The 21,217-nt window shown below is 55.2% G+C and overlaps 1 long non-coding RNA gene across 1 annotated transcript in view; it reads right to left on the bottom strand.

The window, feature by feature from the left end:
• The window catches only part of LOC113459968 (uncharacterized), an 88,728-nt gene extending 74,274 nt beyond the window's left edge, over positions 1 to 14,454 (bottom strand). Inside the window, exons 1-2 of the long non-coding RNA XR_003381571.2 lie at positions 14,272 to 14,454; positions 13,738 to 13,920 (exon numbers count right to left, since the gene is read on the bottom strand). This is a non-coding gene — a long non-coding RNA (uncharacterized LOC113459968). The remainder of the gene's footprint in view (positions 1 to 13,737; positions 13,921 to 14,271) is intronic.
• Between the last annotated feature and the right edge of the window lie 6,763 nt (positions 14,455 to 21,217).

Raw genomic sequence — 21,217 nt, 5'->3', positions numbered from 1 at the left:
GCCAGCTGACCAAAACCTTGTCGTTGCAGTGACCAACCCACCAGGGCTGTGTTTTGATCTCCAGGAGTTGTCATCCAGCTCAGATGCCAGCAAAAACTCAGAGAGACATGGCTTTTCCCAGACAAAGGGAAGGAGGGGAGGGAGCAGCTGAGCCAGTGGAACTGTTTGTGCAGCCATAATCACACCTTAAAGCACGGCAGCAGCACCTGGAAAACAGCCCTTGTGTGAGCCTGTGACCAGAATGGTGCAGTGTGGAACCCCCTTTTTGGGGGCACTCACACACCCCCTGAATTGTGGGCGCTCACAGAGGCAACACTTTGATTCTTTCTGGCCAGGGAAGAATTGCTCCCTCCAGGTTTTAACTTCACAGCTGTTTGCCTTCATTATATATATATATATATATATATATATATATATATATATATATATATATTCTTTTTTTTTAATAGAGAGGAAGGCCAGTGTTTTTTGGCAGTTTGAAAGGGTCCCACCCAATGGAAACAGAGGGGAGCAGAGAATGGGGAAGGCTGGGAGGGAAAGTGTCCCAGCCTTGCCTCTCCCTGCCCCTGCTTGTGCTCCATGCGCCCTTCAGCTGTGCCCTCTTCCCCTGCCCTTGTTTCCCTTGCTGGGCAGCTTCTGCTGGCCCCTCTGTGGGCCAGAAGCTCCATCAGTGCTGGGGTACAGCAGGGACACTTGGGCACCATCAATGTCAGAACTCAGGACATCCCTCTGGCTGTCCTGGACAGCCCAGACCCCTGCCAGGGGGCTCAGAGACCCTGGCACAGAACCCAAGATGCCCCGTGGGTTTGATTATGACCCATGGAGCAAGTTACCAACCTTAGATGAAGATCAGCAAGCCACAACAGTTTAGGTGGAATATTAGTGAAGTTATCACAGGATGAAAAATAGATTTTGGGGTTTTTAGAGTGGGGGTTCAGGGGGCAAGATGGAGGGATCTGGGCATGTTCCAGCCTTTCTCCTTCTTCTTGGCCTCCATCTTCTGGGTGATGTTGGCACTTTTAGATTGGTTTAGAGTAGAAGCTCACTGTCTAACATAGGTGATAGGTATTGGAAAGTGATAGTAAATATTGTACACGTAATTTTTAGTATAAAAAGATAACACCACCCCAAGTCAAGCAGAGTGTCTCTGACTGTCTTGCTGAGCAGGAGAAAAAGTTTTATAGATAAGAAACAATAAACAACATTGAGATTGAGAAATGAAGAGCTCTGACTTCTTCTTCGAGCACTGGGCTGGGAAAAGAGAGTTTCTAACACATCTTGGGGTCACTCTGAGCAACTAAAGCCCTGAGACATCAATGCTGGGGTACAGCAGGGACACTGGGGCTCAGCTCTGGGGCACTGCAATGCCAGAGACAAGGGTGGAAGCAGCAGGGCCAGAGCCCACCTGAGCCAGGCCATGCTCCAGGAGGGTGCTGGGGCACATAGGGATGCTCCAATCTGTCACCAGGGCAGAACTTGCCATCTCTGTCACTCAAAGATGCTCAAGTGCCATTCTGGGAGACACAAGCAGGCTCTGGGAAGAGCCCATGAGCTGCGGCAGTGGGAGAGACAAGGCAGACTTTGCCTCTCTCTCAGCTCTGTCCCCCACACTCTGCAAATGAGAGCTGCACAGAGCCCTCTGCTCTGCAGGCTGGCCTCTCCCCCTCCGTGCTCCTGCTCCCACTCAGCAGCTCAGCCCTGCATCCAGGTTTACATATAAATACAGAGTGAGTGTGAAATCCACCCTGGGGTCTCTCCTGACTCCCACTTGGCTCCCTAATTGGAAAGTCTGCCAGCAGGAGATACTGCAATGAGCTCAGGCAGAAACAAACTCCCTTTATCCCAGGCAGAGCTGAGGGCTGGGGTTAGGGCCCAGCCCAAATCCCACAGGCTGGGAGGGACACAGAGCAGGATTGCACATGCTCTGCTTCTCCACCAGGCCCTGGGGCTCCAGCACTGCTGTGCCTGCAGGGAAGGAGCAGGGAAGGGATGCCAGAGAGGATCCTGCAGCCCCTCATCCCTCTGGGAAGGGCTGGACCAGCACTTTGCAACCCCTGACTATTGATGCAGCAAGGAGGGACATTAGGACAGGGGCTGATCTCTGTGCATCTTCAAACAAAGACACCTGTTTCTGATTCAGCATTTGCCCGGCTCCCCAAAACACACACACAGCTCCCACCCAAACACTGCTGGCCTGCAGTGACCCCTGCTCCTTTGGTTATTCTGCCTAAAGGAATCAGGAGTCAGACTCTTCACCTCCTTCCTGTAAAGGGAAAACTGACCCTCAACCTTGTGGCCTCTCTTTCTGCTCCCCAAGCCCTGTTCTGCAGGTGTTGCTCACCACCTTTGATGGAGGCAGAGCGCCCACACCTCACCAGGGCACCCGTCACCCCAAACACTCCTGCCAGCAGCCAGGAGCACTGGGAAAGGCAGCTCAGAAACCTCCTCCACCAAACCCCCATCGATTTTTTTGCTGCCTCCTCTACTTTTTTGGAGGCCCTGGAGGCACAAGCATTGCCTCCAGTAGAGCTACTTCAAAAGCAACAATGATTTCAGTACAAGCAGATCAATGTTCCATAGCTTTGTGTTTTTGGAGAGAAGAGCACAGATCTTGTCTCTAATGCTGCTCCCCATGTCCAGGGGGTTTTTTCCATGTTCAGCCCAGGATCAGGGCTTAGCTGGTGCTTCCCCTGGGTCGGGCACCACCCAGCCCCAATGAGCTCTCCAGATGAGCAGGCAGGAAAGCCCCAGGGACAGAAGAGGAACAAGGGATGGTCAGATTCCAATTTAAACCAAGGATGGAACCAAAGCAGGTGCCCTGAGCTGCTGAGCCCTGCTGTTGTGCCCAACCAACCGACTCCCATGAAGGGCAGAAGCTTTGCCTCTGAAAGCTCATCAGAATTTCTGACTTGTGTAGAACCCAAATAACTGGGAATTCAAACGTCTTCAAGAAGAAATTTCCATTCCTGACCAGTTCTCTGAAGCAAAAACAAACCTGACGTACGAAATACCAATTTCTTGCTCATGTTGTGTGTGTGAACTCAAACATCCACTGACGCAGCAAATGCTTTATGCCAAAACAACGCCAGAATTAGTAAGCTCAGTGCTTTAATCATGGTGCTTGGTGGTGCACACTCACAGACATTTCCTGTGCACAGGAGCATTGCTCCTGTGGCCCTTGGAGAGTTTCTCATGGCCACTGCCATGATTCACCCTCAAACACCAGACAGACACTTGCAAAGGCACCTTCATGGCCATTCTCTTCTGCTGGTGAGATCCTGAGTGCTGCAGACTCTTCCTTTCACAAATCCTGCCTCCTGGAGGCACTTAGCAACTAATCTGGATTATTATATATTACCTGTTTCTGCAGTTCCATGGCAAAGGAACGATCATTGTTTCAGGTCCTGGGGGCTCCCTCCCAGGCAGTGGCCCATGGGAACACCCCCTTGTCTTCCGAATTTGATTGAGGTTGTTCCTTTGCCAAGACCCCTCAAGTCTCGCATGGATTTAAGTGAGCCATGGCATGGGCTCCAAGCCACTCTCCTGCTGCAGCAAACACTCAGACCTGGGCTTTTGCAGCAGGAGGATTATCACTGTTTAGCAGATGTCAGAACCCAGGACATCCCTCTGGCTGTCCTGAGCAGCCCAGACCCCTGCCAGGGGGCTCAGAGACCCTGGCACAGAGCCCAAGATGCCCCTGTGGGTTTGATTATGACCCATGGAGCAAATTACCAACCTTGTATGAAGATCTGCAAGCCACAACAGTTTAAGTGGAATATTAGTGAAGTTATCACAGGGTGGAAAAGTAGATTTTAGGGTTTTTGGTATCAGGGTTCAGGAGGCAAGATGGAGGAATCTGAGCATGTCCAGCCTCTCTCCTTCTTCTTCTTGGCCTCCGTCTTCTACTGTGATGGTGGCATTTACAGATTGGTTTAGAGTAGAAGCTCACTGTCTAACATAGGTGATAGGTATTGGAAAGTAATTGTAAATATTGTACATGTAGTTTTTAGTATAAAAAGATAACACTGCCCTGGGGCAGGCAGAGTTCCTGGAACTGTCCTGCGGGACCTTGGCAGGGCAGAAGAAAGAATTTTATAGATAAGATGCAATAAACAACCTTGAGACCGAGAAATGAAGAGTTGTTACTCCTTCTTTGAGGGCTGGGCTGGGAAAAGAGACTTTCTAGCACATCTTGGGGTCACTCTGAGCAGCAGAGATCCCAATACGCAGATGCCTAAGAAAACACAGCACAATGCTGACCCACATGGAGCTGGAAACACCTTCCTGTAGGTGTAGGCAGGAGTTTCCTCCTTCAGAGCATCCCTTGTGAGGTTTCAACCAGCCCAGGTCGCTGCAGATCAGAACATTCAGACAAACAAAGCCCAGCTGACCTCCCCAGCCCCTGGAGCAGCCCAGAAAGGACCAGCTGGAGTTGGGACTTCCAGAGCTCTGGGAGCCAAATGGGCCCAGGCTGGTGGGTATAAAAGCCCCAGGGTGTGCCAGTCTGGAGCTGTTTTGCCAGGCCTCCTCCACTCCTGCCTGTGCCTGTCATTTGTGAGGTGGGATGTGCAGCCCTGCCCACGGCTCCAGCGAGGGCACGGTGACACCCCCGCCTGCCTAACGCCTCAGGGAGGCTCTGACATCCTTCCCTGCAGCCTCTCCCTGCAAGCTCCTTATTTTTAGGCACCTTTCTGGTCACTGCTGGGCTCTGCAGCAGAGGTCCTCGTTGGGTTGTCACAAAATTACCCAATTCCTGGGAGGTGTCAGCCAATTCAGGAACTCTCAGTGCTCAGGGTGGGTTCTGCCTCTGTTTGTGAGACCCTTGCTGAGCTCTGCTGTGTGACCCAGGCCCACAGCGCCTCTCTGATCAGCCCGGACACCCCACTGAACTGACCCTCAGGTTCTGAGCAATCACCAGGACATGGTCCCACTGCAGACACCTCCCTGCTCCCACTCACGTGGATCCTGGGGGTGCCCACGAGCCCGCTCACAGATGCCACTGAGCTCCATGTAGGAGGCTTATTCCTGGGAAATCTCATTTCTCACTTCCACTCACACATCCTGGTGGCCCCTTGTAAGGACAGCAAAAGCCCCAGCCCCAGAGCCTTCCCAAAGAGCTCAGAGGAGTGAGGCAGCTCTTTTAGCCCAGTTGAGTTGGGCCACAGTGAAAATCCATTCCCCAAACTGCTCTGGGGAAGGAGCAGCCTGGCTTGGTGGCCAGGGTGAGCTGCTCCACAAAGAAGGGTGCTGGTGGCGGCACCCAAAGTCTTCAGCTTGTTCACTCACCCAGGAAGGACAAAGGCTTCAGCTTGTCCCCAGCAGCAGCTCTGTGCTGGTCATGGTGCCAGGATGCTGTGGAGTCCTGCAGAGGTGCCAGGAACACCAGTTCAGCTGGGCTTGTGGTGTTTGCAGGAATTCAAATCTCATTGTCACAAAGCTTGTTGCTCTGCCTGCAGACCCACCCCTCCCTTCCCAGGCACCCTCCAGCCACCACTGCTTCATAGGTGGCTTCAGAAATGGTGCCTTGCCCATCCAGGTGAGCTCCTTGCCTATTGAGCTCTTTGCCTATCCAGGTGAGCTCCTTGTTTATCCAGGGAGCTCTCTGCCTATCCAGGTGAGCTCCTTGCCCATCCAGGTGAGCTCCTTACCCATTGAGCTCTTTGCCTATCCAGGTGAGCTCCTTGTCTATCCAGTGAGCTCCTTGCCCATCCAGGTGAGCTCCTTGTCTATCCAGTGAGCTCCTTGCCCATCCTGGTGATGCAGCACCACTCCTGATGGGAGCCTGGGTTGCTCCAACCCTTCCAGACACCACCAAATCCATCCAGCTGTTTTGGGCTCTGCCCTGGCTGTTCCTGCCTTAGTGCCTCCTGCAGTGGGGCAGGCAGTGAGCCTGGGTAGCTCACTGGACAGGGCAATGATTTCTGCTCCAACTCCACATGGGTGAATGAAATCTCTGCTGGTGGGGCAGGAGCCCTCTGCAGACCTGGCTGTTCCTGGGACCTTTGTCAGAGCAGCTTGGGAGTTGGTAAGGAAATTCCATCCCTTTAGCACTGCCTCCAGGGATTTCCAGGTGCTGGCTGAAGGCATTGGCCTGGTGTCTTTCCCCCTGAGCAGGACAGGCAGCTCCTCTGGGCAGGAGCTTCTCCCTCCTGGCCACCCTAAAGAAGAGATAACCTTGTTGAGAGGGAAGTGCTTGCCAAGCTTAAATTACATTTTCTAAATATCCTATGGCCCCAGAGCCAGTTGTGATGGCAGCCAGAGCAAAGTCCCAGAGCAGAGGGGAGACACCAAATCCTGCCTCCCTGCCCAGCCTCACACAGCCCCAGCTTTGGCCTGGCCTGCAAATAAACAGGACAAAGCTGCCCAGGACAGTGTCCACTCACAGGAAAATCTTTTTCTCGTGGAGCAAAGCCCCACAAAGCCTGCCTGCAGGGAGAGGAAGGACGTGCTGCCTCCCCTCCCCATCCCAGCAGCCAGGATTGCAGCCCCAGGCGGATTCTCTCCTCGCTGGATAACTTACACGTAGCTTCCCTGCTCCATATACTCAGCTGTTCCTCTGATATGGTGCCAGTCTCAACACATGGAATCCAGGCCTTCAAAATCTTCCATAAGCTCAGGCAACTTTACATGAGCACACTGTGGATGGTTCTGAAGCCCACAGGCTCAGCCAGGCCAGCCTTCCATGAAATACCGAGCCAGGTGAGGGTAGCCCTGCATGGAGCACAATGAAAGTGTGCACAGTCCATCTTTGCAGCCACCACATCTCTTCTGGCTGAATAAAAGAGCTTGTTTAATGGCAGTATTAAATTCAGGGCCACCTGTTGTATTGCTGTGTCCCCAGGACCTGGAGGGAATGCTCTTTACACAGCTTTCATGTTATTTGTTATATTATATTTGTATGTATTATATATATATTGTTATTTTCCATGTTATTTGTTATATGGCTCCTAATTGCAGCTCTACTATGTTAACATTTCCAGGGATTTTCATCAGGCCATTCAGCATCAACCCTTAGCTCCTGAGAGCTTCCCTTCCCTTCCCTTCCCTTCCCTTCCCTTCCCTTCCCTTCCCTTCCCTTCCCTTCCCTTCCCTTCCCTTCCCTTCCCTTCCCTTCCCTTCCCTTCCCTTCCCTTCCCTTCCCTTCCCTTCCCTTCCCTTCCCTTCCCTTCCCTTCCCTTCCCTTCCCTTCCCTTCCCTTCCCTTCCCTTCCCTTCCCTTCCCTTCCCTTCCCTTCCCTTCCCTTCCCTTCCCTTCCCTTCCCTTCCCTTCCCTTCCCTTCCCTTCTGAAACTTTTGACATTTTTCTCCCGGGGTGAGTGAATAAAGCAAAGAGGAGAAGGGAGATATGACCATTCAAAGTCTTGAACCAATTTCTCAATAATAATATTTTCATTATAAATAATTAATTTTTCAGAGTTTTGGGACTAAATAATAATATTTTTCAGAATTTTGGGATTATTCACCCCCAGTGACTAACTCCTCCTTTCTCTTCACCATGAAGCCACATTTGTTCCCTTCAAGAGACCTTTCCACCCCAACCCCTTCTCAAACTCCAGCCCTGCAGCTCACAACAAATCTGGGAAACCATTCCTGCTCTCCAGGATGTGCAGTTAACGGAGGAGAGCTGGAGAAAGACGTGGCCTCAGGTCCAGTGAGGAACAATGTCCCCTGCTGTCCCCTCCCTGAGCTCCTGGTGAGCAGCTGGATGCTCAGCACCACGGCAGCCAGGCCAGCTCAGACACCTTCTCTGACCCATGGACAGAGTCACTGTCACCAGACCACCAAAACTGTCCCCAAGGTCAGCTACAGGCTGACCCCTGGCACTTGGCAGCAGATGTGGCAGCTCTCAGCCTCCTGCTGTCCCTGCTGTCCCTGCAGTCCCTCTGTCCCTGCTGTCCCTGCTCCTTGTGCCACTGTTGGTGGGTGTTTGCCGATGGCTCATCCCACCCTGTCCCTTCTCTCCTGCCCCTGTCCAGGCACCAGCCCTGCCTGTGCCATGCCCAGCACGCTCTGTGGGCCAGCCCTGAGCTCCCTGCTGCCTTTCAGCATCTCCTGCACCCAGCCCTTGGCCCAAAGCCCGCTGAGATATCAGCCAGCACAGCCTGCCTGAGGCAGCTCTCCCAGGGGGAGATGTTCATCCTCTCTTTCTTCATGTCAGCACCCACTGTGTCCCTAATCCCTGGCTCATGCCTCCCCTGAGCATCCCCAGGACACCCCTGGAGGTCCCCCCTGTGTCCCAAAGTCCTCATTGCACGGCACCGCCACCCCCGGGGCCCTGCATCCCACCCACTGCAGCACCCGGGGGAGGCCACCGCGTTTGCTGGCTCTGCCAGGGGACAGCTGGCTTGTTCCTGCTCCAAACCCTTCCCTGGGGCTGCCAGCCCAGCTGGGGATCCTGGCCCATCCCTCATGGCAGGCAGAGGGGAGGACAGGGATACCGTGATGGGGAACCCCATCCTTGGAGCAGCAGGGGCTCGGGTTTCAGCTGCTCTGCCCTTGGAAGGGCCGTGCCAAGAGCACCTCGGAGCTGCTTGGACTCGTTTGCCTCTCCCCACCCCTGCAGGAGGGTGTGGGTGAGATCTGCTTGCCAAGAGAGCCCCATGGCTTGTCCTTCTTGGCTCGTCATGGTTCGGACCAGATCAGGTTTCTAAGCTCTTCCCAAGCCGGTAACTTTGGGGATTTTTTTCCTTTTTTAAAAAAAACAGCGCTGATTTTCTCCTTTCCCCACCCTCCCATCCTCCACCCTGCGATGTGTGGCCTGGCCTGAAGATGGTGAACGAGCAGCAGTGGTGCTCCAGAGCACGGCCAGGGCTGGGCCACCTCTGTGGCCACCCAGCTCCCCCGAAAATGCTCCCCGAGCCCAGGCAGGCAAAGGGGGCTCAGCATCTCCTGCTGCACCCATCCCTCTGGTCTCCTGTGTGTTCCCACCTGGTGTCCCCAGAGAACAGGACCAGAAGGGGAGGGGGGCAGAGCTGTGACCCTCTCAGCCCCCCAGAGATGTTTTCTGCTCCCTGCTGGCACAGCAGCCACCATGAGTCTCAGTCCCTCACTGCAGAAAGGGCTGCGAGCCCTTTCCCAGGATGCTGTGGGGATGAATACAGCAGATAGCGTGAGGTTCCCAGAGCAGGTAACATCCCCCTAATTAAGATAAATACTAATTAAGTCTGGGACTTTCAGAGAAGCCCTGGGAGCAGACTCCAACTCCTGTTGAATTTCAATGGGAACGAGACACCTGACTCCAGCAAACGGCAGCCTCTGCTATGAAGCTGAAATGGGCCCTTCTCTGAGGGTGATGTATTGCTGCTCTGTAAGTTATGAGAGCCTTCCCGTATATCCCACACAGCATCCATGTCCTGGAAATGCTAATCAGGAGCTCCGGGAGGGCAGCACAGAACAGGCTCCACGTCAGACGCCCATGATCACCCTGTGCTATTGAGCACTGGGGACAAGCTTTGAGCAGAGCTCACCAGGCTCTGGCTGAGCCCCAGGTGCTTTGTGCATCCCTCCTCCTCCTCCTCTTCTTCCTCCTTTCCAGCTGTGGAGAGCTGATGCTCTCTCAGGCCCAGCCCTGTGCTTTGTGGGGTGGGAGAGGTGAAGGGACAGGGCACTGCTGGTGGCTGTCCCTGCTGGGAACAACCTCCCAGAGAGCATGGAGGGACAGAGGTGAGGAGCAGAGCCCTGGCACACCCAGATGGATGGGGCTGCAGAGATGGGGCGCCCAGCCTGTGTGCCGTGGAAATTGTGGGTCACCCCTGCCAGGACCATGCCCTGAGGGCTGTGCTGGGTGCCCACAGCAGCAGGAGCTGTGTGGGGATCTGTGGGGACATAACACAGATGTGGTGATGGGATAGAAATGGAAAACATTGGGATTTTCAGTGCTGGGGAGCTGGGGGGACATAACACGAGTGTGGTGATGGGAAATAAATGGAAAGCATTGGGATTCTCAGTTCTGGGGAGCTGGGGGGACATAACATGGGTATGGTGATGGGAAAGCAATGGAAAGCATTGGGATTCTCAGTGCTGGGCTCAGGGAGTGAGCGCTGAGCTCGGGCACAGAACCATTGGGAACTCCAGAGCTGAGACCCCTCCATGAGGCACCAGCACATGTCCAGCTGGCTCAGACCCAGCTTTGTGACGGGCCGGACGTCACTGCCAGCCCCGAGGGCTGACAAACACAACCTCTGTGTGCCCCGGCCAGCGCCTGGTTCGAATTAGCATCTCCCCTGCCCCCAGCAGCAGCCATTTGGGCAAATCCCTCAGCTGTCTGCCAGGGGACACCGACCCCGGGAGCCCCGTGCGCTTCCCAAGGACTTTCCCAAGTCCCCGGTACACTTTAGCAATTAGAGGGTTAAGTTTCCTCCCGGCCTCGCTGCATTAACTGGAAAGGAATGAAGTGTCAGGCATGTTCTCACCACAGCAGGCTGTTGGAAAGCAACTCCCTTCTCCACGCACACACACCTCCCACTGCTGCGACCAAATTATTTTCTATCCTCCAGAGACCCAGTATGCCAGACAAAATCTGCAGCATGACTCTGATTCATTGCAAAAGGATGCAGATGTAATATTCCCTTTTTTGCCGGGGCTTCTCGCACGCTAATTCACACGGCATCTCGGCGCTTCCAGTTTTACAGCTCTCCTGCTCTCTTTATTATTTTTTTTTTTTCGGAGGGCTCTGACGCCCCTCGCTGACCCTTGGCCCCGCGTCCTTTCTCCCAGCACCACCAAAATAAAGACACTAAGCCTCCCATCTCCAGCGTGCAAATAGGCAGCTCTCCCCAATGTGCTAATTAGCCGAGTGTTTGGAAGTAAATAGGTAAGATTGGTGGTAATTTCCTGGCTGAAGGGGTAATTATTTGTTTCAAACAGGCTGCAAAATAACCCCCGTAAGGTGAGATAGGAAACTAAATTCAAAAGAGGTTTCCTATTCCCACTAAGCAGGATTGAAAACTGGTTTGAAATTCCTTTTTTTATTTATAGTACATGGTATCCATGGAAACCTACAGAGGAGGTCATGGTAGCTAGGCCTCCGTTTCACCCTGCTCAGGGGATTACCGTTGCACAGTGGTACGCAGCCGTGTAAGAAAGTGGATTCACAATTCCCCGCAAACACCCCCCCGCCAGCCCCCAGCCCCAGCCTTCCTGGAGGGCCGCAGGAGAGCTTTGGGGAGGCTCATAAATCTGCTCCGAGATGGGCAAGCGATGGGAGTGGAGCCTCCGGCGTCCCCCTGAAGCAGGAGGCAGCCGGGAGCGGGCTGGCTCCCAGCGGTACCCGGGCGGGATGCGCTGCGGGACGGAGCCGCGGGCGGCGCGGCAGCGGCAGCGGGAGCGGCGGGACATCCGCACCTCCGCTTCCTGGGCTCCAATCCTGTGCATTTCCCTTCCCTGGGCTCCCATCCTGTGCCCTTCCCTTCCCGGGGTTCCCATCCCTGTGTACTGCCTCTTTCCTGGGCTCCCATCCCTATTCCTTTCCCCTTTCTGGGCTCCAATCCTGTGCATTTCCCTTTCCTGGGCTCCCATCCCTGTGCCCTTCCCCTTCCCTGGGCTCCCATTCTGTGCATCTCCCTTTTCCTGGGCTCCCATCCTGTGCCCTTCCCTGGGCTCCTATCCCTGTGCCCTTTCCTGGCTCCCATCCTGTGCACTGCCCCTTCCCTGGGCTCCCATCCTGAGCATTTCCCTTCCCTGGGCTCCCATCCTGTGCATTTCCCTTTTCCTGGGCTCCAATCCTGTGCCCTGCCCCTTTTCCTGGGCTCCAATCCTGTGCCCTGCCCCTTTTCCTGGGCTCCCATCCTGTGCAATTTCCCTTTCCTGGGCTCCCATCCCTGCCCCTTTTCCTGGGCTCCCATCCCTGTGCCCTTTCCTGGGCTCCCATCCTGTGCCCTTCCCCTTCCCTGGGCTTCCATCCCTGTGCCCTTCCCTGGGCTCCCACCCAGTTCCTTTCCCCTTTCCCGGGCTCCCATCCCCGCTCCAAGCCCCGCACGGAGGGGAGGAGCACCATGCCCAACTTTTCACTCTGCTGAACCGAGCGAGGGAAGCCCCAGCGCGGTCCAGCTCCTGAATTCCCATTTGCCGGCAGGGATGTGCAGGCACGGCCTCCTCTGCGTCCACCTTTCCCTGCTGTTCTGGGGGAAAGCGCTGCTCTGGAGGGAAAGCGTGGGCACAGGGATGCTGCAGCAATGACTGTGGGGTTTGGTCGTGTCCTGGGGTTGTGGTGCTGGGCACTGCTCCCCTCATGATTCCAGCAGGGATTAAAGGCTGGTCCTCGCCTTCAGGAGCTGTCGGTGCTCTCCCTTGAACGATCCTTTTGCTGCTGAGGATGAGAGCGGTTTCCCCTGCAGCCCGGCTGTGTGTGATTTAGCGGGCGAGCGCGATCATCACTTTCTGTGCCGTGTGTACAGCCCGTGGAGCGGCTGATGCTCCACCAACACCCGCGAGCAGCAGCAGGAGCGCTCAGCCAGCGCTCTCCCCCGTGCTGGCAGGGCCCTGGCGCCGGGATGTTCCCCGGCAAGGCAGAGCTGGAACGTGGAGCTGCTCCACGAGCATTTTCCAACCCAGCCCAGCCCAGCCCATCCCAGCCATCCCCTGCAGCCCCCCGCGCTCAGAGCACAGCGACATTCCGCCTGTGACCTTCACTAATTCACTTTCCCTCTCCACGCCGCATTCCCCCGGCTCGCAGAAGGACTCGCTTTTTCACACAGCACAAAAATAGCCTGCGCAAGGCGTTGCCAGAGGAAGCTGCCGGGCCAGCGGCGCGGGCAGGCGGAGGCACCGGCGCTGCCCAGCGGGTCCCGGCCCCGCTCACGGCGCTCCCAGCCGGCCTCCCCCATCACCCAGGCACCCCCGGCCTCCCGAACACCCCAGCTCCTGCCGTGCTGTGCGCTCGCTCTCGGGTGTGGTGAGATTCAGATGGTGGAGGTCAGCAGCAGGGAAATGCTGCTGCATTAACCTTCCCCCTTAAACTGAATGTTTATCCCCCCCTCAGTTTAGGAAATTGAAGGCTGAAAGCATTAAATTTAGGTAAATTGCAAGGCAGATTTCTGAAGCTTTCTAAAGAAAAAAATGATCCAAAAAATAGTTTTCATGTCCTTTATGGAAATGCCTCTGGTTTGAATATTGGTCAGTGGGCAATAGCACTGGAGCCATCACCATCATGCAAAACTGAACTGTTGGTACCAAACCAACATTGTTACCATAAAACACCTCCAGCTCCTCCTCTCTTCACCTTGATTCTTCCTCTGCCACCCCTCCAGCTGGCCTGTGCATGGCACCATGTGATTACAGCCACCTCCAGCCATTGCCCAGGCTTTGAGCCAGTGGTGTTTTCCCATTTCCCATCACCGTCCCAAATCTGCCTCCCAACCACCCCCCTGTTCTTCAGCTCCTTTCCTAGGCCTGCCCTTTGCCTGGGAGCATCCCATCTTCTGGGCAGGGCTTCAGCTGGCAAGGGAGGCAGCCTCTGGACACACCTCTTGGCTGATTTGAGGAGGTGAATTGCATCCTAGGAGTGTCCTTTTCTCTCCAGCACTGGCTGTAACTGCTGGAGCCGTCAGAAGGGAGGCAGAATGAGGCCAGCCCTGCTCTGTCACATGCCCAGCCTCTGTGCTCCATGTCAGACTCATCTCCTGTCCCCTCCCTGCCCCAGGGAGCCACACAAAACCTGCACCCAGCCCCTGTGTGGCTCACATTAAGTCCATCCCCGGGGCTGCTGGTTTTCCAGAGCTCACCACAATTCCGTGCCTACCTTGATGTGCGCTGTGCTCTCGCCAGTGCAGCCAATCAATCTTGCCTCGGCCAACAAGCAGGAGAGAAGCAATGCTTTCCCTACTCCCCCAGCTCTCTTCTCCTGATCTCCATCAGGCACTCAGCAAGTTCACAAGGGCAGCCCGCTCTCGGTTTCCTTGGTCACGCACAGCAGCTTGCCCTCCTGGAGTAATAAAAACAAATGACACGTTGCTGGTTGTTGTCAGAGACGTGGCTGGGCCCCTCACTGGAGAGCAGCTTTGGGGAGAAAGGAGCATTTGCATTTTTAGGTTCCTTCCTGGGCAGGTGGAGGAGAAGCTGCCAGTGGATGTGAATTGTCAGTGGATGTAATGCCAGAGTCAATGGAGAAGGGTGAGCAAAGGCTGAGGAATGCACTCTGTGTCTGCTCACAGAGCCAGAGATGGGGAAATGGTGCTGGAACTGATTATCTGGGAGCAAGCAAGACCCAGAGGTGCCTGTGCCAGGTCCTGGTGGATGGCAGAGGGGGACAAGCCCCCGTTCTGTAATGCTGTACCTGGCACTGAATTGAGTCACCCTGGTGTGCAGACATCGATTCTAGAAGATGAAGAACAGATTAAAGAGATTAAACCTCCCTTGTGGCTGGAGCCAAGACTGGCCCTGCTTCCATGTGCAGCATATATGCATCTCCTCCCAGTTCAGTGTCCTCTCCTTGTGGAGAAACACACAGACACACACTTTCAACTGCATGGGAGGAGAACACAAGCCCCCAGCAGAGCTGGAGCTTGGGAATTCAGCAGTTACTCATGCCAGGAGTGCAATCTGCCTTTAACCCCATGCAGCCCATGGTGATGGAGATCCTCTTAAGCTGCCCCCCACTCAGGGGCCCTGCACCCCCCCCCCCGCAAGCCCTGCATCCCATCCCAGCTGGGAGGAGCAGGCTGTGCCAGCCCCTGCCCCATGGGCAGCCAGCAGGGAGCAGCTCCTGCCTGAAGGACTTCACCCTCTGCTTGCTGATTCAGGCACCAATCCCTGCTCCAGAATCTTCCAAAGAATCCAGGAGGGAGTGGAGGGCTCACAACACCTTTATCTTTGGCTTTGCCTCTCCTTTTTTCCTATTTTTATTAGCTAGGAGTCAGCCCATCCATTTCACAGCTCTGAATTCGAGGGTGATCAGATGAAAGTGGAGAGGGGCTCCTGCATGGGTGGATGAGCAGCCATAAGGTCAAGGCACCTGAAGGAGAAGTTTCCAGCTTTCACAGCCCTAAAGATTGTCCCATAAAATTACTCATAAAATTAAAGTGGGGTTTGGGTTTCAAAGTCCTGAGAAACTTGCAATAGTCATCAGTCAATCTGGTATGTGGGGAGCCTCAGAGCCCTGGTTGTGGAAGCAGAGGTTAATGCTGAGCTGTAACTTCTGCTGGGGGCACCATGGCCATGGCAGTGCCCAGCTCAGCTCAGGGTTATGGCTCAGGCACTGGGTGATAAGCTGTTCTCACTGTCACACTATGGATCTGAATTTCTTCACTCAAATTCTTCCAAATAAAACACAGAGCCACTGTCTCCGAGGCTTGCACAGGATTTACGAGAACTGGGTCCTCTCCAGTTTTCTTTCCATATCAAAGTGATGATTTAATTAATTGATGATGTAATTTCAGCCTGGAACTGAAGCTAACCTGCCAATTTGTGACTTTGACCTTGGTACAGATTAACCATGGTGGCAGTTAGTGTGAGTTTAACAGTGTCCAGGACAGCTTTGCTCTGGGGGTGCCTTCCCTGGACTTTGCTTTATAAAAATCCATCCACAGCAGGGTAAAAGCAGAGAGGGAGGGACAGGGATTCAGGTGGCTCCAAGCATCTCAGAGAGGAGGAAACTCCTGGCTGTAGCTGTCGCTGTCACACCTATGGCAGCACCATCAGCTTTGAAGCAGCCAGGGGAGCTGATATCACTGATAAACAGCCCGGGCAGATCTCGGGAAGGTTCCACTCGGTGGCAGTGACGAGGTCACACAGCCTGTGGGACAGCACAGGGCACGGGGACAGGCTGCTGGGGAAGCCCTGGGGGCAGAGCCAGCGCTGCCCTGAGCTGTCACTGCCAGGGGAAAGGAAACAGCTCCAGGGACAGGACCCCTGTGCCTCAGCGTGCCCCTGGTGCCAGCAGGTCCTGGTGTCTGTCTGTCTGTCTGTCTGTCTGCATGTGGTACGAGCCTCCGCACACACAGACCCCACACATGTCCTGTCACACCTGCCTGCAGGACTGTGCATTGTCCCTGCCACGGGCACAGCTAGTGTCACACAGACACACACACACAGACACACAGACACAGACACACAGACACACACACACACACACAGACACACACACACACAGACACACACACAGCCTGTGAACACAGACACACACAGACACACAGACACACAGACACACAGACACACAGAGCCTGTGAACACACACACACAGACACACAGACACACAGACACACACACACACACACACATAGACACACAGACACACACACACAGACACACACACACAGACACACAGACACACACACACAGAGCCTGTGAACACACACACACACACATAGACACACAGACACACACACACACACACACACACATAGACACACACACACACACACACAGACACACACACACAGCCTGTGAACACAGACACACACACACACGGATACACAGACACACACACACACACACACACACACACACACACACACACACACAGGCACACAGACACACACACACACAGACACACAGACACAGCCTGTGAACACACACACAGAGACACACGGATACACAGACACACAGACACACAGACACACGGACACACACACACACACAGACACAGCCTGTGAACACACACACACACAGACACACGGATACACAGACACACACACACAGACACACGGATACACAAACACACACACACGGACACACACAGGGTGTGCATTCCAGGGTACAAGGTGCCTGCACACAACTTCCACATGCACACACACGCAGTGCACCCCTGCACATGTGAACACGCACATGCATGCACTCATCACACATGCACGTATTCATCACCCTGCCCCAGGGCCCTGGGCAGTTTCTGGGCTGCTCCTGTCCCAATGCAGACCCACCCCAGGGATTTCCCTGAGCTTCACAGCAAGCACAGGACCCCATCACACCCTCATGTCAGCCCCCCTGCACTGGGCACCTTCTGGCACTGCCCAGCAGCTCTCTCCATCTCAGGCTGGCAATGTTTGGCACATTCCTGGCTGCCAGGAAACAAGAGGCATTAGGCAGGGCAGCAGGACCTGTGTGAGCTGGGGTCACTGCGATGGAGGGGAGAGCTCAGAGCATGGATCTGTGTGCACACCCACTGCCATCACCCCCACACTCCCCTTCTTACCAAGGCTCACCCCATGTGTGTGTTAGACAAAAACCAAGCTCTTGGCAAACAAAACCACGGCTCCTGCTGCAGCCTGGGCACTCCCAGCACCTCTTTCCCTGATGGGTGGCACACACCAGATGGGCTCTCCCGGCCTGGGGAGGTGACCCAGGGTTTGGGATAGGGCGCAGGAGCTCTGTGTGGCCTGGCTGTGGCTCAGGGTGCTGCAGAAGGAACCGGGGCTGGTGTGCACAGCCTCATTGTGCATGAGCCAAAGTGCAAATGCCCCGTGCCTGCCGCGGAGCTCGGTCCCATGGCCCGGGCTCGGGGTGAGCATCCTCGGGGAGAAGGTGAACCAGCCCCACTGTGGCGGGGGATGGCTGCGGGCTAACCACGCTCCGAGTCTCATTATGCCGCGTATTAAGCTGGAATTTGCAGATGCTCTAATCACCGCGAGGCATTCGGCGCACACCGCTCCCTGCAGCCCGGCAGCGCTGCTGTGCAAACAGCGGAGGAGAAGCCCCGCTCGCCACCCTGCCACATGGTGTCCTGGAATCTTTACAGACCATTTCACCTTCACAAATAGCCTTGGAATGTCTGTGCATCCGCAGCCCCTGCGGTAGCCAGAGAGGCTCGGCCGCCTCCTCTGCAGCTCCCCGGGCCCCTCTTAAGCTTTTTCCCATCACGCCGTGCAGATGCGAGGCTCCGGAATTTACACCGGGGCTGGCTAAAGCACCTCACGTCGAATGTGATCGGCGCCCCAGGCTCGCAGGAAACGTGAACTGTATTTTATAGAGGCTGAGGAAAGCTCCTGCCTGAATTGCTTTAATTTTTTTTTTTCTTCCTCTGTTTTCTCTCTCTCTTCTTCTTTTTTTTTTTTTTTTTAATGATTTTCTTTTCTTTTCCCGGATCTCTGCCCTTTGCCCTCCCTCCATCAAAGGGGGCACGCATTCAAGTGCCGTGGGAATGCTCCCTCCCTGAGTATTCTGGGCAATCTCACGAGAAAAGCTGCTTTTTCCCCCGAGGTGGGGACACGCGGATGGACTGGGCTGTGGGAAGCAGGGCTGTGAATCCTGAGGGCTCCCTGTGCGTGGGAAGGCAGGAGAGAGGAGCAGCACGGGAAGGGTTAACCACAGACTGTCCTCGCTGTTTTTTCCAGGCCTGGCTGCACCAGATTCTTCCATTTCTCTTGGCAGGGATTGAAACCGTGGGGCTGAGCTAAGCACACGAGCCTGGAGAGTCCCTGTGCTCCGAGGGTGAGCAGGACCCCGAGCGAGATGCTGCAGCTCATTAGCAAGGCAGCAGCTCATCCAGGGCACGTAGGTGTCAGGCAGGCAGCAACAGCAGCAAAACAGAGACAAGGAGGCAGAAATGCAGCTCAGAGATGGGCAGAGATGGGCAGCGTTTGCTGCTCTGGGCATGCACACCTGCATGCACACACACAGCCCTGGTTACTACAAGTAGTAGTGCAGAGGGAAGCCTGGACTACGCTCTGTGTCAGGTTTGGTGATTGGGTTCATCTCCCATGCTTGGGGCTGGTTTGGACCACCACCTTGGGGCTCTCATATGGCATCTGGCAGCTTTTCCTTGTTGGGGGATGTGGTCTCATCATCCCACGCTGGAGGGGTGATTTGGGACGCTCAGGGAATCCCAGGCGAGGCCATGCACTGCCCTCCTCTGGGCTGGAGAAATGGGGTGACCAAGGAGGCCCCGAGCCGGGAAAAGGGCTGGGAATCACTCCCTGAACGAGCACAATGCTGTCCTGGCGCCTCGGCTGGCTCGCAGTTACCCAGGCGACTGCTCCAGGAGGAGCCGCACGGCCAGGAGGGCTCGGCTGGGTCCGGGTCCGCATCCATCCATCCCCGGGCGGGTCCGCATCCATCCATCCACGGGCGTGTCCGCATCCACCCCCGAGCGGGTCCGCATCCACCCCGGGGCGGGTCCGCATCCATCCACCCCCGGGCGGGTCCGTACCATCCACCCCCGGGCGGGTCCGCACCCACCCATCCCCTGCGCGCTCCCGGCCGGCCCAGCCCTGTCCCGCAGCACAGATCCCTCCGTTCACACCCCCGAGGAGCGAGCCCAGCTCCTGCCACTGCTGGCACTGCCCCAGCTCTTGTCCTATGCCCACAATCCAGCCCCAGATCTGCCACTTCTCAAAAAAAAGTCAGGGACAATCCTGACCTGTCGCTATAGGACATGAAATAACACGATGTGCACTGCTGTTCTCAAGGTAAAAAGGGAAGTATATTTTCTGATTCTAACATCTATAGATTTGCAAAAGTGACAATGGATTGGAGGGTGAAAGTGCCACCTCTGCAATGACACTGAGCAAACCAACAGTCCATCAAGTTTCTCCTCTTCCATAAAAAAATGCAAAATAATAAGTTATTTACAGAAAGTGTGTGAGAAAGCTCATTACAAGAATCATCAGAAGGTTTAGAAAATCTTAAAAAATCAGGTTGACACTGACCCTCCCTTCCCATGGATTGATCAGGGTTAGTGTGTGCTGCTGCCTCCACTGCTGTGGGTCTGTGCCAGGCACTGTGTGATGCTGCCCAGAGCAGCCAGGGACCCCTCAGTGCTTTGGTGTCAGTCTGTCCTTCACCCTGGACATGTTTTTCCAGCTGGATCCTGAGCGGAATGGTCTGTGGTTTTCAGCTGCTTGCCCATGGGTTCCTGTAGCAGGAACAGGGAAGCAGGAAAAGTGCTGGGGAGAGACCCTGGAGGAGCAGCAGAGGATTCAGGGTCAAAATCCATGCAGGCATCCTCCAAAGAGGTGTCCCAGGTGCTGGCTCTCCCAACATCCCAGTGTGTCCCATTTAACCAGTGCTGGCTCTCCCAGCATCCCATCCCAGTATGTCCCATGTCAGCTGGCTGTGTTCAGGCCCAGGGCAGCCCCAAGAGCAGCTGGGCAGTGTCTGTGCCCAGACAAACAGCCTGGTGTCCTGTGGGCAGGAGCCATGGAAGGGGCACCTCTGGGATGGGGTCTCCAGCTCCTCTGACACCCACCCAGCCCACATTGGAGCCTGCAGCCTCCTCTGGCCAAGGCTGCTCTGTGCTGTTGTGTCCCATGGGTGGTGTTGACACTGCAAAGTGAGAAAGGAGATCCTGAGCTCTTGTTCTGGTGCCTCTGTGACCACAGAATGGAATCCCTGCTTTCTGCACAGTGAGCTCAGCATCCTTCAGGCAGGGCCTGGAGTGCCCTTGCAGGCGGGCACAGCCACTGGGGTGGATCTGAGCCAAGCTGAGGATGGAAACTTAGAATCATGGAATATCCTGAGCTGGAAGGAGCCATCAGGATCATTGAGTCAAATTTCTGGTGCTGCACACCCCAACAACCCCACCCTGTGCCTGAGAACTTTGTTCAAACACTCCTGGAGCTCTGGCAGCCCTGGGGCTGGGACCATTCTCTGGGGAGCCTGGTCAGTGTCCCATCACCCTCTGGGGGAAGAACCTTTTTCTGATATCCACACTAAATCCCCCTGGCACAGCTCCAGCCATTCCTTTGGGTCCTGTTCCTGGTCCCAGGGAGCAGAGATTGGAGCTGCAGCCCCTGGGTAGGTCTGACCTCAGTCTCCTCTCAGTTTCTCTAGGTTCACCTGTGCCAGCCACCTTGTCCCTAAATGGCATCTCTCTGGGCATGTCCCTGCTCCCCAGCCATGTCCTCCCCAGATCTCTCCATGGCAGGCACAGCCAGGGCAGTGCACAGAAGCAGCCCCAGCATCCATGCAGGCCGTGATTTGGGAGCAGATCCAGACACCACTGTGTTCCAGCTTGGACACCCCTGATCCAACATCCACTCTGCAAAAATGCACCCTGCAGGAGGAAGAAAACAAAAGCAGGGATGATTTAAAGGGAGGATAAACTCCCTCCTGTGGGATTCTGTCCTTGGCCAGGGGAGGAATCACCTACTGCAGGAGTTTGATTGGGGTGAGTAACAGCCCCCCTCAGCTGAAGTGACACCTCCTGTGAATGCTGCATTCAGCAGGGGACAGGCCATATGCAGAAATGAGCAGGGACCTGGGACACCCTGGCAGCTCTTTAAAAGATTGTTAATAATGTGCTGTTCACGTTCCTGGGAGACTGCAGCCATGATGTGCCAGCAGCAGAC

The sequence above is a fragment of the Zonotrichia albicollis genome, chromosome 15, assembly GCF_047830755.1.
Source record: "Zonotrichia albicollis isolate bZonAlb1 chromosome 15, bZonAlb1.hap1, whole genome shotgun sequence".
NCBI lineage: Eukaryota > Metazoa > Chordata > Aves > Passeriformes > Passerellidae > Zonotrichia > Zonotrichia albicollis.
The sequence above is the reverse complement of the archived record's forward strand: the minus strand, read 5'-3'. Positions and strand labels throughout refer to the sequence as shown.